This window comes from Euprymna scolopes, chromosome 1 (genome assembly GCF_053919585.1).
Source record: "Euprymna scolopes isolate OS-2025 chromosome 1, ASM5391958v1, whole genome shotgun sequence".
NCBI lineage: Eukaryota > Metazoa > Mollusca > Cephalopoda > Sepiida > Sepiolidae > Euprymna > Euprymna scolopes.
In genome coordinates this window covers 148,278,427-148,294,975 of record NC_136482.1, presented here as the reverse complement: position 1 = coordinate 148,294,975, position 16,549 = coordinate 148,278,427, and the positions used below count along the sequence as shown (strand labels likewise).

General features: G+C 33.1%; 1 pseudogene; it reads left to right on the top strand.

The window, feature by feature from the left end:
• The first annotated feature begins 434 nt into the window (after nt 1-434).
• LOC145284443 (U2 spliceosomal RNA) lies at nt 435-571 on the top strand (annotated as a pseudogene).
• The last annotated feature ends 15,978 nt before the right edge of the window (nt 572-16,549 follow it).

Genomic DNA, 16,549 nt, shown 5'->3' with positions numbered 1-16,549 from the left:
AGCTCCCCTACTCCCCGGGTGTTGGTCCTCATTTCCCCTTCACTCCTCAATAAAAAATCGGCCTTGTTACTAATTTGCTCGGTGGGAGCGCAAATAAATACCAACCCCACATATAAGACCTTGGTCAATGTTGGGGCAACCCTTCATAATAATTGTCACTATCCAGCTCCCCTACTCCTCGGGGAGTTGGTCCCCATTTCCCCTTCACTCCTCACATTAGAAATCGGCCTTGTGCCTTATTTGCTCGGTGGGGGAGAAAATAAATACCAACCCCACATATAAGACCTTGGTTAATGTAGGGGGAGGCACTTCATACCAATTGTCACTATCCAGGTCCCCTACTCCCCAAGGAGTTGGTCCCCATTTCCACATCACTCCTCACATTAAAAATCGACCTTGTGCCTAATTTGCTCAGTGGGGGAGCAAATAAATACAGCTTTTCTTGGTCTTTTGGCCAAGATCAAAGTGTAGTATCTGTTCTTACTACATGCTGTACTTATGTTTGTAACTTTGTGATATAAAGTTGGAGATAACTTTTCTGTATTAATTAAATGTAAAATGATCACCCACTTTACAACCAGTAAGTCTCAAAGCCATTCAAGTCATTCTCCAGATCATTCAAGTTGTTTTTGAAGGATTCCAGTTATTTTTTAAGCATTCAAGTCATTCTTAAGGTTATTCAACTGATCCTTAAGTTCATTAAAGTCATTATAAGCCATTTACTTTTTATTTATTTAAGTCATTTCAGCACATTTTTCGGTCATTTTAGTTTATCTTTAAGAATTTCATGTCAATCCTACATTCACGCATTCATTCATTACACGGGAGCACGCGACTAATGGCTATCGGCCTTGTTAATTATAAATTTTACTATATTGTAATTTTAATAGACCTGTTTAAATATTGTACATACATCCAATTGAATACGATTTAATAATGTGATCATGTCTCCCAACACGTATCTTTTTATAGATAGCTACATGTTTTTAAACCCAGCAGATAACCGCCTAAAGATGAATAAGGTTTCAGTATAAACGCTAGTGGAAACAATGCAACAACCCGTAACATTCGATAATACTACAGAAAGATTAATCCGTAAATTGGAAAAAATAAAAAAAACATATCGTAAAACAGAATCTTCCCGGGGTTTTCAATAATATATGTTTAAATATATATATATATATTTGTGTATTTTGACAGCAAGTCATTATTCAAGCACGTCTGATTGAATAGGACAGCGTTATTATTCTTTGTCCCCCGATTTTTCTGGATATCTTTTCCATTCACCAAGCGGTCTTTTTTTATTTCAATCGGCATATATAAGAAAAAGAAAACGACAGCAACAAATACCGCTCCTGGTAGTAATCCGATGCACCGATAGAAAGCGCTGTAGTAGAATGTGCCTGAACAACGACTTTTGGGCGCCATTCTGTACAACACGCCGATTGAAATAAAAAAGACCGCTCGGCGAATCGAAAAGATACCCAGAAAAATCGGAAAAATAAATATGGCGTATTCAATCAGATGTGCTTGAATATATATATATATATATATATATATATATATATATATATATATATATATATATATTTGTGTGTGTGTGTGTGTGTGTGTGTGTGTGTGTGTGTGTGTGTGTGTGTGCGTATGCGTGTGCACAACATATATTTGCCGAACATAAACACATACACTGAACGTAACATGCCACAATCAGCAAATCTGTTCAAGTCTGGGACAAATCGAATAACTGTAAGCTTTGAATATTTTTTAGCGAGCAATATTAATATTTTCTTTTGCGACATTCATTTTCGTTTTACTAAAAACTCAACAACGTAAATTCGTCCTATTCATTTTTTTTTTTTTTTTTATTTTCAATTCTTCTTCCATCCTTCCAGTTTCGTTAAATCTTGATAAGTTTTCTTTGGTTTTATTTATTTTGTTACTGTCAGCTGCTTATTTTTATATCCGTCTCCTAGAACAGTTGATTAAACTTCTCAATAATTAATCAAGTCGCAAAACTTCCAAAATTAATCATGGACTACCTACTTCTTTTCTACTTTTTTTAATTTTATCTTTTTTTCATTTATTATTGTCTTTGGTTTTACTAACTGGCGAATTCTTCGTTGTCCCCACTCGTTAATGTGTTTTTGTCTGAATGACATTTTTGGTCCCTTATTTGTTTGGTTGTAAACGTCTGCGACCTTGGTGCCCCGGTATCGATGAATCACTGTAAACGCCGGATCATTGGTGCCAACCAAAACGGAAATTCTTGGCTTATGCGTTACTCAGCAGAATTAACCCTCAACCTAACAAATTCATTTTCAGACAATGACAAACGCGTTTTTTATTGTGAGCATTATTCCAAATATCATCAAACTGAATCGCTAGTGTTTCATTTATTTTATATCTTGGCAGCCAGCTGAAGAATTTTAATCAACTCTTTTATTCGAAAATAATGAGAAGTAGACATGTCTACAAATATTAGGATATAGAAGCAATTTTAGAAGGTAATATATGCATTGTTTAATAATTTTCAAAAAGAGAACTACTTAACAAAGCTCTCGTACTCCTACCACACAACATGTACTGAACCCCAGTCTGGCATCAATTGAAATGAATTGCTCTTGTGTTGGAAGAGATATAGTGTTTTGACGAGCATCTGGGTCTGACCTTTACTCCTGGTCTGAAATGGAACACACACATCAAATCCATTGCAAGGGTCGCTGGGAAAATGGTTATACTATTCTACTGCTCCAGTAGATATATAACTGCCGATGCAACCCTCTACCTGTATAAGAGCTAAGTACGTCCTAGGATGGAGTACTGTTGCCACATCTGGGAAGGAGCTGCTCGAAGCATCCTATTCTGCCTTGAGTTCAAAATAGACTTCGTAGCCTAATGGGAAATGGCCTTTTCTCTTCCTTGCAACCTCTTTCTCACAGAAGAGATGTTGTGAGCTTTTCTCTTATCTATCTTTATTTTCATAGCAAGTGCTATGTTCTCCCATTGCCAACTTTTAACTAAAACACTTATCTAGCTGAAATCACCATCGCTAATTTCCCACCTCTTTCCTTGTGCTTAAGCCTAAACATAAGTCAATGAAAAAACTTCTTTCTAAGAACTACACGCCTGTGGAACTCTTTTCCGTTTTCCTGCTTTCCAACTGACTACAATACGATTGCCTTCAAGTCCAATGTAAACAAATTCTTTATGAACGTTCCGCTTAAGCAATCCAATTTACCAAATTTCCACTACTATCGATTACTACGATATTGTCTCATTGACTACTGTACACTCATTAACCCTTATCCTCGATTGGCCTCCAGGCCTTGATAAGTTGTGACTCCTTTGTAAAAAAAAAGGCAATGGGAGAAAGCCCTCGTTTCCTACCTTAGAATGAGGAGTTTATCGACGATCGCCTAAAGTATTCCTATCTGCATACTGGTCTGATTCAGGTATTATGTAGAACGCGATATTAGTTGTACTCTGCATTAAGTCTGACGCTTTGTCAACTTTGGTACTAATTGAGGGTGCAGTAAACGCAAGTGCGTCGAAACATGTTTAGCATGAAAGATTGTCTTGTTCAATAAGAGAAATAATGTGGTTATTTAATTTCGCGTCCTCAGTTAAAAATACCAAGCAGTTTCTTAGTCTCACTTTGACGACCCAAAGTTTGTGTGATAAAGATTCTATTTCTGAACAGGTATTTCCCTGACGATGTATTAGTTACTACGAACAACTCAAACTATATTGCAAACAATGTATTTTTTCCTTATATTTTTTCACCACCTAAAGTCCCAAGGGGACGTCGAATCCTAGTGAAAATGAACAAACGGTGCAGTTTTAAGCCTTAACATATGTAAATTTGAGTTTTGCACTATACAAAAAAAAATGACTAAGTTCATCATTTGCCCCCCCCCATTTAGCCCCAAACGTTACCAAGGCCTTCAAATATTTAAATTTGAGTTCAGCATCATGTAAAACTGCTAAATTGACATATACAGAAAAATTTGGACAAGTATGGCAAAATTGTCCACAAAATGGAGTGTTTTATGAGCCCAAAAAGAGCCCCTAGGACACACCCAATAGTTATCGCGAATTATAGACAAAAAAAATTATATGGAAATCAGTTTTTTACAACTATTCATAAAATTTTATAAAAATCCAAGGCATCAATTTTTTTTAATAAGCACAAAAGTATCAATTTTTGCCATATAAATCCGAAAGGCACTGTTTCGCATCCGTTCTGTTACTTTTTTTTTACTCATATCATGTTGAATGTTTGTGCAAAATTTCAAACAATTCCAAGGCGTAGTTATTGATAAAAATGTGGAGAGACGAACAGACGAACGGACAGGGGTGAATTTACAGGTCCACCCTCATTTTGTCGGGTGGCCAACAATTACTGATAGTGCTCAAAGCCGAGATATATTTTCTTAATTTAACCTTAGATAAAAAATATATATATATAATAATAACAACAATAAAAAAAATACTGTTTTCGGTCAAATGATGACCTTCATCGGGTAAGCTAAATTTCTGATTTCATAGAGACATGCCCATAAAATTGAAAATTAACCGGTTAACTTTCGCTTTCCTAGAGACATGCTTTTAAAATTTGAGATTTTAAGAACATGTCTCTATAAAATAGGAAATTTAGGTCACCCCATGAAGACCGAAACAATAATATTTTTATTGTCGTAACGAGGGGAAAAATACTGAACTTAGTCATTTTTTTCTGCCTCCTTCACTGTGCACTCACGGGGGACCATGCATGCTTCACTTGTTTTTTTTTTCTTATTTTTGTATATCCTTAACCTGTAATAATATATACATACATACATATGTGTGTGTGTGTGTGTGTGTGTGTGTGTGTGTGTGTGTGTGTGTGTGTGTGTGTGTGTGTGTGTAGAAAGTGGTAGTAGCGAATTAGAATGCATGGACAGTGCACGAAATGTTATATATGCGTGTATTATATATATATGTGTGTGTGTGTGTGTGTGTGTGTGTGTGTGTGTGTGTGTGTGTGTGTGTGTGTGTGTGTGTGTGTGTGTGTGTGTGAAAATTCTGACTTAAATTATGTATAATTATAACCAATTTTATTTTTGGCAAAAGAGTACAAGTACTTATCAACGTTTTTTTTTTCTTAGTCCATGGATTTTCAATGAATGGCTCATCTCATCGGAGGAAATGTTATTAGCAAAATAGATGTGGGTAATTATAAATTTTGCTTATTAATTGTCCATTTAGGTGCCAATAAGCAAAAATGGACAATGCATGAGAGGTCATATATGCGTCTATTATACATATATATATATATATATATATATATATATATATATAGAGAGAGAGAGAGAGAGAGAGAGATAGAGAGAGAGAGAGGCAGACAGACAGACAGAACGACAGAGAAAGAAAGAGATAGAGAGAGAACAAGTTGAGAAGGTAAACCGTAAAGTTATATAGGAATTTACATTATCAACTCAATTAGGGCTACAGAAAGAGGAATCATGTGGGAAACCTCTTTAGGCCATTGCATTTCGAAGCTAAATGTTTCTCGTCAGAGGAGGAGAAAAGGCCGGCATTATACAAAAGTAAATGTACAAAGACAACAATGGCTCCGAAAATATTCAAATTAGAACTGGAAAAAATAATTTAGCTTAAGGGCAATATCATAGGGATAAAAACAGAAGGGACAGGAAAAAGCAATAAAAGCTAAAAGAATATACATAACGATATGAAGATAAAAACAGGTGTTATGTTATGACACAATACATAACAAAATGACATGCTAAGAAATTGTTGTTATTTTAATTTATAAAAATATTTTTTAAATCTTATAAACTTTAACAATATATAACGAAATGAATTGCTAAAAAAAATTTTTTTAACAGATAATTTTTTTTAATCTTATAACCTTTAAGAGCATATATAACAAAATTGAATGCTAAGAAATTGTTTATTTTTTTAATTTATAAAAATATTTTTAAATCTTATAACCTTTAACAATATATAACAAAATTTATAATTTTTTAAAAAATCTTATAACCTTTAACAATGTATAACAAAGTGAAATGTTAAGAAATTGTTTTTTTTATTTATAAAAATATTTTTAAATCTCATAAGCTTTAACAAAATATAACAAAATGAAATGATAAGAAATAGTTTTTTTTTTAATTTATAATTTCTTTTTAATCTATTACCTTTAACAATATATAACAAAATGAAATGCTAAAAAATTGTTTGTTTATTTTCAATTTATATTTTTTCATCTTATAACCTTTAACAATATATAACGAAATGAAATACTAAGAAAGTGTTTGTGTTTTTTAATTTATAAAAATATTTTTAAATCTTATACGCTTTAACAATATATAACAAAATGAAATGCTAAGAAACTGTTTGCTTGTTTTTAATTCATAAAAATATTTTTAAATCTTATAATCTTTAATAAAATATAACAAAATGAAATGCTAAGAAATTGTCTGTTTTTAATTCATAAAATATTTTTTTAATCTTATAACCTTTAAGAATATATAACAAAATGAAATGCTAATAAATTGTTTTTTTTTAATTTCTAAAAATATTTTTAAATCTTATAACCTTTAACAATATATAACAAAATGAAAAGCTATATATATATATATATATATATATATATATATATATATATGTGTGTGTGTGTGTGTGTGTGTGTGTGTGTGTGTGTGTGTGTGTATAAGTGAAAGTGTCTGTCTGTCTGTGTGTCTGTCTGTGTACATTTCCCTACACAATAACTCTACTTTGAAGGTGTTTGAAGGTGTACTTTGAGCAAATAAAAAGCAGTCAATTTATTTAACTATGTCTCCTATTACAAAGATTTAGACCAGAAATTGTCTGAGTAATTTGGTAGAGACCGCAGAGATTATTTTTTTATACGTTGACCCATATTATGACACCTTAACATTTACTGTTTTGGGCTCAAATCAATATATTAAGTTAGATCTATGTCCAAGTAACCTATATCTAAAATTTCAATTGTTAATACCCTAATTGGCGGAAGTGTTTGGTAGAGTTCTCAAAGATCAAATCGTTGAACTTTGACCCCTTAACAGCCAAATTTCTGCCCGAAAACCGATGACATAGATTTTCCCAAATCTCAGTACCCTGTATATAAAATTTCGAGTCTGCAGACTTAAAATTGACAGAGTTATTTCGTAGGGAAATGTACACAGACAGACACACACACACAGACATACAGACACGTTCATTTATATATATATATATATATATATATATATATATATATATATATATATTAAAGTGAAAGTGGCAGTCTGTCTGTGTATCTGTGTATCTGTGTGTCTGTGTGTGTACATTCTCCTACGCAATAACTCAATTTTAAGTCTACAGACTCGAAATTTAATATACATGGTGTTGAGATTTGGAAAAATCGATGTGATCTGTTTTCGGTCAGAAATTTGGCGATTAAGGGGTCAAAGTTCAACGATTTGACCTTTCAGAACTCTACCAAACTCCTCCGACAATTTTCGGTCTAAACACTTGAAATTTTATATATAGGTTCATTGGACAGGGATCTAACTTAATAACTTTATTTGAGCTCAAAACAATAAATTTTAAGGGGTCATAATAGGGGTCAAAGTTTAAAAAAAAATTGACCACTTTTTTTTTTTTTGCTCAACGTACATCTCCAAATACTCGGGCAACGCCGGGCACCCAAGCTAGTATATATATATATATATATATATATATATATATATATATATATATATATATATATATGAAAATTTATATACAATGTGCACTGTTCATATGTGAGAAAATATTCATTTAAGACTTGAGGGACAGCGACATTTTGATGAAACTGTCCGCTCGTTTATCTACGCATTTAAATAGTCTATCAGCATATATGCATAAGCATGAGACGGCGTTACATGCGAACTCATGCGACAAATCAGTGTTTCATGTTCACTTTACGGTGATCCTCGCCGTTTCTATACATATGTTATCCAATTACTACAATTCATCTGCATTAGTTAATTTGAATATTTTCTAACGCCATTTCAAAGTTGACAAAACACGCAATATCGCGTATGAGACTTTCACTCTCCAGAACTTCCCCTTCACACTATGTTTGCGTGTGCAACACACTGTGTTCATGTGCATGTGAGATTCTACTGCGCATTTATGTAACTCGTGCGTTTATATTTAAACTATCCTACTTCATGAAGAATCTAGTTAACACTGTTTACTTTGTTTTAAACGAGATTTTCTTGAGAAACTGAGATATAAATGAGGTGAAATACCTAGTTGTGGACTGATAGCCCCTTAGTCGCTACTACAAAAATGCTAATCACGTTTTAAGGTACTTTAATTTGGCTTTTTATTTGTTTGTTTTTATCATAGTTTTTTTCATTGTTGACGAACACGACAGGAAGAGCAAATTATCCTAATTCATATCAAGAATACGTTATTTCTATGCTCTGTATGTTGCATAAAGGAAGGGCGCCATTAATGAAAGGGAAGTTTAAAAGAAGTCAAGAAATCACGTCACTTCCGTCGGAGTGAAGTGCGAGGACGATAAACACAGATGCCCAAAAGTCGGCTTCTCAGTATATTTAAATTTGATCTCTCACAATCAATCCCCCTCTCTCTCTCTCTCTCTCTCTCTCTCTCTCTCTCTCTCTCTCTCTCTCTCTCTCTCTCTCTCTCTCTCTCCATATATTAGATGGTGCAAAAAAATGTTTATTGAAGTTCAACTATATATATATAAAAACGACATTATTTTTGCACCAGCTTAAAATATATATATATATATATATATATATATATATATATATATATATATATATATATAAACTGTGTCAATCGCTTTATTGCAGATTAGTAAAATATCTATATTTCGCTTTATATACATCACAAAATAAATGAAAATTATATCATCAAAATACTGTTTAAGGTTAGTTATTTCCTAAAATGTTATTCAAATTCATGCGATATTTATGAATTTATGACATTTTATCCTTTATCAAGTACTTTCCACTGTTTATCGCTTTATAGCAGGTCTCTTATTGTTAATGTTATTCTGGGTAAAAATATAAGTCTAATCATAAAACGTTATTTTTATTATATTTTTCTGTCAAATAATAATAAACAAAAGATAAACATCGTAGGTGCTAAGCCTCAAATAAATGAATTATTTTTCGAAATATCCACCATTTTTTATAATAACTTTAAACAACCTTTTGTCCACCGAGGAAGTCAATTGTTTGATCTGAAATGGAGTTATGGCTATGGCGACATCAACTATTTTCCTATACAGAGTACCCTTTGAAGTACATTGCTATCCTCACTCTTTAACCCCTATTTTCAATATTGACCAGAGATGTTCAATGGGGTTGAGGCGTCCAGGTCATAAGGGTTTCTCCAATGAACCGATAGATTCAATGAAGGCTGCAGTCACCCTAGCAGAATATAATGGTGCATTGTCATGCATAAAAATCATTTGAAAGCGACGTGACAATTGCAGGTCATCTAGTCATGGCGACAAATGAGTATCTAAAAAGGTTGTGTACACATTGCTAATAAGCTTTACACCCTCTGGCACTTAGAATGGTCCAACCAACTTATCCCCAATTATTCCCCCCCGAAAACATGATGCCTCAAATTCTTTGTTGGCGATGGACTCTGTAAGGCCCATCCATCCGGACCGACAAGAGTAGCACGAGCCTTTTCCGTAAATAGGACACGTTGGAAATCCATTTTCATTTAATTATGTGCCCAAGCTATTCGTTTTTCCCCTATGTTGTTTGCTCAATGGAGGCCTTGGAAGAGGTTTGATGTTCCTTGCTATCTCATACAACACATTGCTTGGATCTTACAGCGATTTCAGCTCTTGCAAAATTGGAAGCACTGGTGCTGTTTGGGTTTCAATTCACTATCCTACGAATTTTCCGAATATCACGATCTAAACGGTTCCTTCTGTGCATTGTAAGGGATCTGCAATAATTTCCTTAATAATAAATAAAATGCCTTAACTTCGTAAATATCCTATGAATTTGAATAAAATTTTAGAAAATAAATAACCTAAAAGCAGTCCTTTGATGATACAATTTTAATTTTTTTGTGACGTATATTTACTGAAATATTGATATTTTATTAATCTGCACTAAATCGATTGACACAGCTATATATATATATATATATATATATGTGTGTGTGTGTGTGTGTGTGTGTGTGTGTGTGTGTGTGTGTGTGTGTGTGTGTGTGTGTGTAGCGTACTTTGGGATAATTGTGCCAAATTCGGGTGTAATTGCGCCAACTACAAAAAAGTGATCTTTGTATGCGTGCTTGCCAAAAGAGCACTTTTAGCTAGTTGGCGCAATTAATCCGCACTTGGCGCAATTACGCCAAAGTACGGTATATATCGTACACATAGAGTTGATTTCTGTCTTATGGTTCTGTTAAATAAACTCTTTAAAATTAAACCGGCGTGGTTTTCGATTAACAAACTAGGAAGAGGACCAACCGATGGAGCTTTGATAAAACCTCGGTTGCAACCAAGATTCACTGATGTATTATGTTATGTACTTGCGTCGACAAAAGTATACAACATATAATATATTGATTCGCTTATGTTGGTGTGATTGCGAACATACTTTATTTATATCACGTCCGATTTAATGGAAAACAATATTACAGTTTTCTTATATCTGGAGTTTATGCTTAATGATTTGTCAGCTATCGGTCAACATTTAAATTTGTTAACCTCTGTGCACAAGGTTACTTGATTTGGCCAATAGTAAATTATGAGATTGGTTATGACGAGTTAAGGCTTAGATAATCTTTATTATTGTATCATATATATATATATATATATATATATATATATATATATATATATATATATATATATATATATATATATATATATATATATATATATATACAGATGGACTCTTCCGTCAATTTCGACATATCAGCTTCCGCCATAACATCTAAATTGCTCGGAAATCCACACATGATTTGTTTATAGTGGTGAAGGCTTTGTGGAGAACCAACCACATTTTGTATTACTGCTAAACTTTGTCGGTGCAGATGATTGTCACAGGACAGAGTATACAATAGACCACATTTGGAAAATTTAATCGGCTTTGAATTCCTGGAACCATCATCATAATTGCAACCGGCCGAATGTAATAAAGGAACACATCATATTTTGTAACTGCGTCTTCGTGTTGTGTCATTCTTCAACAATTAAAGGTAATGTGAATAATACTTTATATGAACATGGTGTCCACTCATCGTTATAATGAACTTTGTGTATAAACCATCTAAGTAATGTGTCCCCCTCTCCATCATAAGAAATGACTGTCCCCGTCTCTCTTTAAAATGTAGCCAATATATGTATCCACAATATGAACACTCTTCTATACAACATGTATATATTTTAAGAAAACTTAAAGCAACTGTTTACATGTGTCACTGGGTTTGAAAAAACGAGTCGTTTAATTATGTGACTTCTTCAGAATCGTACTAAACTTGTAATTGTATAGGCTTAAAATCTCATGGGATTTAAACTATGATAACTGAAGAATATATGCTCATCATTAAGCTTTTATTTTGTATTTAAATATATTAGTGTTTAACCGTCATTTTTTTACATAGGCATCATCACTTATCAAGGCCCAGAGGCCACTCGAGGATAAGTGTTAAAGATCGTACAGTAGTCAATTGAACAATATAGTAATCGTTACTAATGGAAATTCGGTAAATTTGTTAAGTGGAACGGCTCATACAGAACTTGTTTACGTTAGACTTGAAGACAACCATATTGTAGTCAGCTAGAAAGCAGGAAAACGGAAGACAATTCCACAGGTGTGCAGTTCTAAGAAAGAAGCTTTGTTCATGGAAGCTACGTTTAGGTTTAGGCACAGATAAAGAGTGAAGGAAATTATTCATAGTGTTTACAGATAGACAGGTGTTTCTTGTGAAAGTTTGGCGAGGGGGACCATAGAATGGAGCTCAGTCGAACACTTGCCATGAAAATAACAATAAAGCAAAGAAAAACTCGCAACATCTCTTCTGTGAGAAAGAGGTTGCGGGGAAGAGAAAAGGGCATCTCCTACGAGGCTACGAAGTTTATTTTGAACTCTGTCAAGGCAGGACAAATCCTTCTAGCAGCTCCTGCCCATATGTGGCAACAGTACTCCTCAATCCTTACTTATCACATACGATAAACATGAAGCTAAACTGGAATTTCATCTCTTTCAAAAACCAGGCAAAGCTTTAATTCTAACGACATCATCAATATTTACAAAATCAACTATTAAGAATACAACGACGAGGGAAATAATCAATAATTAATGAAATAACTTGGAACAAATATCCGCAACTACATCAAAATAATACACAATGGTAGAAACTCTCTAATGAGTAAGAAAATATATAAATAAAGTAAATTCAATACAAAAGAATTGTGCAGATGCTCTACTTAAGGATCACAAAGATGATTTCTATGTAAACTAAGGACTGGGCTTATGAACTCAGCCAAGATAGAGAAATTAACAGGACAATTTGGTAACGAAAGAATATTTCAGCGAAAAAACAACTTCCGCGACAAGGTAGTTTGAAGGTATCGCCAACAGAGATGTATTTGTGCAGTGCGACATTATAAGAATGTACATCAAGTCTGTTGCCAAGGTCGCTGGAAAGATGGTGGGATCCTTCTACCGCTCCAGAAGATATCTCACTACTGATGCAATTCTCTATCTATATAAAAGCCAAGTACGTCCAAGGATGGAATACTGTTGCCATATCTGAGCAGGAGCTGCTAAAAACAGCCTATCCTGCCTTGACAGAGTACAAAATAGACTTCGTGGCTTAGTGGGGGATGCCCTTTTCTCTACCCTGAAACCTCTCTCCCACAGAAGAGACGTTGCGAGCCTATCCTTGTTTTATCGTTATTTCCATGGCAGGTGCTCGTCTGAACTCAAATCTCTGGTCCCCCCCTCGCCAATCTTTCACGAAAAACACCCGTCTAGCTGAATCCACTGTGAAAAATTTCCCCCACTCTATATCTGTGCCTAAATCAAAACGCGGATTCCATGAACAAAGCTTCTTTCTTAGAACTGCACGCCTGTGGAACTCTGTTCCGTCTGCCTGCTTCCCACCGGACTACAACTTGAATGTGTTCAAGTCCAACGTTAACAAATTCCTAATGAACCGCCCCCTTAAGTAAACACTTCATCAAATCTCCACACTAACGTAATGTACTTGCAATAACCCTTATCCCTGAGTGGCTTCCGGGCCTTGATAAATGGTGACCACTGTAAAAAAATGTATGTAGAACTATTATTCAATACGATGAATGGGTAATATCAATGTTAACGTCATGAAATGCCTTATGTTGTGTCAATAGATAAAATACGACCATCTTCAGTTAATGTCGCGATCATACTGAATTTAGCTTAAACATCAAACTTGGTAGGATTTTCAATATACAAGAAGTTGGCCGTCTTTCCTTTGATATAATTTCGTATATGTGGATTTCAGAGGCGCCTAAGTTATGTGTTAACAACCGCATAAAAGTGATCACATGAATTACAATTCGTATTTCAAGCAACACTCAAATTTTGATGATAAAAAAATAAAGTTTTTCCGCTTCTTCATAAGTAGTGGTTCTAGTAAGCATTTATTGCTGTGAATAGCTCCTCCCTCCTTTCGGAAATCACTAACTAAAATATAAATATAGACTATGATCAAGGATGTATTAAATAAAATAAGTTTGAAGTACATTTTACAAACATAGCCGGATCTGTTCCATTTAATTTTGGCAAAACAGAATTACATATTGCACTAAGCTATAATCTAGAATTAAAATGAACTAAATAAACGGTGTTTATATTTATATATAAGATATGTCATCATCATGGTTATTAGGGGTTTATAGAAACCCTGTAGGAGGAAACGTACATTTTTTTTTACTTATACCTTGTTTTGTCTCGGGCTCCGTGTAGTCATGTAGGACGTTGTTGGCTGTCGAGGTCGTTTCTCAACTAGGTTTTTGTCCTTCCTTTTTTTTTGGCATTGTCTCGGAATGCATTCTGTTGTTCTGGATGTGCATCTGTTGTCTGTAGATTTCGAAAAGTGACATTTCCATCTGTTTTAGCGGTTCGTATAACGGCGAATGATGTTGTCTATTACAGTGTCCTGTCTGATCCAGTTGTTTCTTTACTTTCACGTAAATTTATGCCGAGCATAATGTGTTTCATTTTGCGCTCTATTACTCTTAGCTTTTCTATTGCTGTATTATTGAGTGCTCATGTTTCACTAGCATATGCCATAAAAAAGCGTGATGTATTTTGTTGAACACTTGCTGTTAATACTTATAGAAGACATCGTAATATTCATGGTATTGTCCATTTTGAGCAAAGCTGTTCACCCAAGTGCAATTCGTCGTTTGATTTCAGCGATGCTATCACGGTCGTTTTTCAGCATCTCCCCTTGTGTAGATGTTTTTGTCAACTGCCTCGCTATGTTACCATTTACCTTTTTTTTGTATATTTATTGAACATGATGCTATTTTACAGTGTGTATTCTAACGACAACTAAATGATTAGCATTGTGAATGTCGTTTTGAACCCATTTTAGTTCGTTAGGTATGTGATTTGTGACAATTATATCATTAACAAATTTGAAATGAGAAAGACATTATCTGTTTCCATACATATATATGTGTATGTGTGTGTGTATGTGTGTGTGTGTGTGTGTGTATGTGTGTGTGTGTGTAAGCAGAAATCTCTCAAGAGCTCTTTCGGCTATCATCTCATCAGAAGAAAATCGATAGCATTGAAACAATATTACGAACGAACCAAAAGAGCAAGGGGGGAATCTTTTATAAATGAAATGTGCAAAAAAGAACGATTAAAACCAATAATTTAATTTAATAAAGTGTTAACAAATTCTAAATGAGTAAGACAATCTCCGTTTACATTGATATATAAACACATACATATATTATTATTATTATTATTATTATTATTATTATTATTATTATTATTATTATTATTATTACTATTATTATTATTATTATTACTATTACTACTACTACTATTATTATTATTATTATTATTATTATTATTATTATTATTATTATTATTATTATTATTATTATTATTATTATTCCTAACGATGAATCCTGACGGATTGGAAAGTACTCAGACTTATGATAAATATGGTGTTTACATCAGCCAGTTCCCGCTAGAAGTAAATACTGTTATTCAGAAGTTGGAAAAGATCGAAAATAGAATAAATAGACAGAAAGCGTCTATTTTATTTAATGAAATATGCCATATATATATATATATATATATATATATATATATATACATATGCATGCATATATATATATATATATATATGGCATATATATATATATATATATATATATATATATATATATATATGAGCAAACAGTCAATAAAACATGTTAAAAACACTTTGAAAAAAGAGTTAAAAACATATTTAATCTGAAAAGGAAACATTAGATAAGTGGATAGTCCTTAATCCGCGGAGTTTCGAAGAAATACTTTCCTTCTCATCAGAGGGTAGGAATTAGCAAAATGCGGGATCGGATTTTGCATGCAGAAGTATTTGATGAAACAACAAGTAAGTCAAAGATCTTATATCTATCTATATATATATATATGTAAAACATTGATATATATGTGTGTGTGTGTGTGTGTGTGTAAGTATAAATCCAAAGAATAATTATATCGTAGATATCTTTGCTAATGAGATTCCAAACATGCTTACTATTCAAATTTTTTCGAATCTCTATAGAGTAAAATACATGTGTGATATAATATATGTATATTGCATGTTTATATCAGATTTAGTGTATTAAAAGTAAGTTGATGAAATGATTTATGATGTTTCTTTAACATCAATAAAATACAAGATTTTCGTTTGTTTTTTTTTTTTAATCTCAGATTGAAAAATCTGAAATCGAAGTAAAAAACATAACTTTAAATTAAAAAAATCTCAACTTCAAACTAATTAGTTGAATTGGAAATTGCAAAAATGTAAATTCCAAACAAAGGTATCATTGTAAAAGATACACAAGTTATAATCACAGTCTAGCAATTAAATGTCTTCTAGTTTAGAATTTTTTCATTTGACGATCTATAATTAAGTCGAAAGACATCTGCACATGAATGTGCGTACGATAATGGAGTAATTATATAGCATAACCATTGTAACATTTGCTAATGTGAAATTTATATCTTTTAAGTTGATAATCTATCGTGTCTTCTGTGTTACGCTCTGAAAGTGAATTGTTGTATAATAAGTCTGGTATAGACAGAATGAGAATGGTGGCCAAAGCAATATATAGAATTGAGAATTGAGGCTCATTGTTTTAAATTGCAAATTATATTGCGAGCAAAGATGTAGGTTGGTTTGTTTACCAAAAGTGTCATAACAATATTTTTTTAATATGGTCGAACATGCAGAGCAGTCTGTGACATGGCGCGATGTCGTCGGATTGCAACGT